Source organism: Athene cunicularia (assembly GCF_003259725.1).
Source record: "Athene cunicularia isolate RWA chromosome 2 unlocalized genomic scaffold, athCun1 chr2_part1, whole genome shotgun sequence".
Taxonomy (NCBI): Eukaryota; Metazoa; Chordata; class Aves; order Strigiformes; family Strigidae; genus Athene; species Athene cunicularia.
In genome coordinates, this window is record NW_020799095.1 from 70,991,978 (window position 1) to 70,995,161 (window position 3,184).

Below are 3,184 nucleotides of genomic sequence, written 5' to 3' on the forward strand. Positions count from 1 at the left end.
AAGGTAGGATTTGTCAAGCAAAGTAATATGAAAACAAGCATATTTAGATTATAAACCAAAGGAAAAAGGCAAACACTAAAATTTATATACACACATTACCACAGCAGATCTTACAGAGCAGAGTTCAGGTGCAGCTGCACATATGTAAACTATGGGCTGTTCGGAAATTAATTGCCTATTTCAACCTGTATGTTTGAAGTGGCATATCTCAGCTCAGAATAAAATTTATTAATCGAAATAAAAACCATTAGAATCAACACATTTTTGCCAATGAGAAACAAGCATATTTATTCTGGTTGCATACAATTCTGGACTTCTGAAGGTGATGAAGTAATTGAAGGCAGTTTCAGCATCCCCTTGGTTACTGAAGTGTCTCCCTCAAAGGAAGCTGTTGAGATGCTTGAAGAAGTGATAGTTGGTGGGCAAGGGGTCTGGTGAGTATGGTGGATGAGGCAGAGTTTCGTAGCCCAGCTTGTTCAACTGTTGCAGTGTTGAAAGTGCAACGTGTGGCTGCGTGTTATTGTGGAGAAGGATTGGACCCTTTCTGTTGACCAGTGCTCGGTGCAGCTGTTGAAGTTTCTGGTGTATTCCATTGATTTTGCTGGACGTACTTCGCCGCCGTGATCGTTTCACCTGGATTCAGGAAGCTCTGATGGATTAAACCAGTAGCACACCACCAGACATTCAGCATGACCTTCTTTTGGTGCAGATTTGGCTTTGGGAAGTGCTGCGGAGCTTCATCGTGGTCCAACCACTGAGCCGATCGTCGCCAGTTATCGTAGAGCATCATTTTCTCGTCGCATGTCACAATGCGGTCAATAAATGGGTCATTCTGGTTGCAAAAAAGAAGTGCCAATGACACTTCAAAACGGCGATTTCTGGGATTCTCATTCAATTTATGCAGCACCCATTTGTTGAGCTTCTTCGACTTTCCAATCTTCTTCAGATGCTCAGAAACAGTTGATATGCTTACCCCGAGTTCTTTTGCAAGTTCTTGAATGGTTGTGCATGTATCTGCTTCCACCAGAGCCTTCAATTCATCGTCATCAATAGCAGAAGGATGTCTGCCACCTTCTTGATCTTCAAGGTCGAAATTGCCACATCGAAATTTTTGGAACCAAAGTCGCACTGTCCATTCATTAACACTTCCCTGGCCATATACCTCATTGATGTTTCGAGCAGCTTGCACTGCATTACGTCCAAATTTGAACTCGTAGAAGTAAATCTCTCGAAATTGCCGTTTCGACATCTGAACTTCAAACCCCCAAAATTTGTCAAAAACACAGTTTATATTATAATTTAATTATATAGTGTTAAAGTTCATAACATGAGCTTTTCAAATATATATAACAGTGCACCAGTCAAGAAGGTACTATTCCTGAAACATATACAATGAAAATCACATTACAAAACGGAAATTAATTTCTGAACAGCCTATATTTCAGCACCTTTTACAAATTTCAGTATATGCTAGGCTCTTACGTACCTGTAGAGTTCTGGGCTGAGATTCCCAAAATGGTTAGTGATGATTGAGTTTAAATAAACATTACATATAGTTTCAGGAAATCATGCTATCACACAAATTTACATAATTGCAAGTTTTAAACATGTAGTCCCTTGCTGAATCTCACCTATACATAAGATATTGTCATCAACTGCATTAGCATAAACCAACAACTAAACACATCACTGCACTATGAACAAGACCTATGCAACCCCAGAATCCCATATGTAAGCCCTATATTTGCAATGCAGATTATATCAGCAATTATTCTAGGTGAAAATGGCAGATGTCATCATGTTACAAAGTAGCAGACTTTCCTTTGACTAAGCACATTTAAAATTGTCATCACAAATAACAATGTTAAAAAAAAAAAAAAAAAAAAAAAAAAAGGAAGAAAACAGGAGAGTGCTATTTTAGGAACAAATATGTTCAATTGCAATACCCGAGGCCACATTAGTTCAAGGTTTAGATCACTTAGCAGCTAACACTTTTTTCTCCCTTCGATGACTACCGGAGTCCCAGGACACATAGGCATTATCTAAGTTAAAGTGATGACTACAGCATCAGCTGCACCCATGATTTGTGACCTTGGAACCTGATACAGCATCAAACTAGTTCAGCTTTTATTACAGCTTGCAAATGCTGTAGGTTGAATCAGAAATACTGGAAACAAGGACTTACTAGATATGACATGGAATTTTTCCTTAAATGAAAGCCAGGTAATGATGGTCTCAGCAAGCAAACAAAAACAAGAAACAAAAAACTTGGCAGAGTTTACTGTATACTTTTTTTTTTTTTTTAAATTAGTTTAACTTTTCTTAGTCATTGGTGCTCTTAATGTATCTCAGCCTGTAAACAATCCAGCAGTAGTAAAGAACATTAAACAACAGCTAATTATACTGAATAATAGTACACATCCTTGAGATATTTCTTCCATCTTTTCTCAGCCCCAAATTTCCAGTAATGACCGCATTTCACAGTCCCTAACATGGTTGGGAATTTTAGCTACATGGTTTTCTTCATTAAGCTCAGAGTCATAGATCTAGTTCTGGAACCTCTAATGGATTATCAGGAACCAAAAATGACTGGAAACCTTTGGATTCATGTAATGTAAAATAAATTATGAAAACTATCTTGAGCTACTTATGGATAAATCTCAGTTTTCCTACCAACTGCGTGGTTCTCCCTTCTAAACTTCTTTGAAGATAAATGTTTACTTCTATAATGTCATTTTATTGTTAAAGGACAATTGAGAGTGATCTTCAAAACTAGAAAAAAAAAAAAAAGATAAATTTATCTAAGACAAACTCCAAGCCATGTTTTGCTATTGTGAGACTTCTGATGAACCATAACACTACATAGACAGGACTCCGTTCCCTAGATACATAAAGCCTCTGGTTTCATTTGAGAAGTCCTGGGACATCTCATCTGAGCTTCCACCGCCCTTCCCCAAGGGCTCTAGACTCCAGCATTTCTTCTGTCAACCCACCAGTGCCATGGCAAGTAACTCTGGTATTCAGAGAGACTAACTGAAATAGTGTTTCAACTGAAACTTCATGTGGTTGATAGCATTAACACATTATCTACAATATAGAGGAAGATATTTTAAATGTCATTTGAGTTTGAAATCATCTGCAACAAAGTTCTTTAGACAAGACTTTTAAACGACTTGACACTGCC

At 37.7% G+C, this 3,184-nt stretch overlaps 1 pseudogene; it reads right to left on the reverse strand.

Moving 5' to 3' along the window:
- Positions 1 to 228: 228 nt before the first annotated feature.
- On the reverse strand, positions 229 to 1,249 carry LOC113477427 (annotated as a pseudogene).
- Positions 1,250 to 3,184: the final 1,935 nt, after the last annotated feature.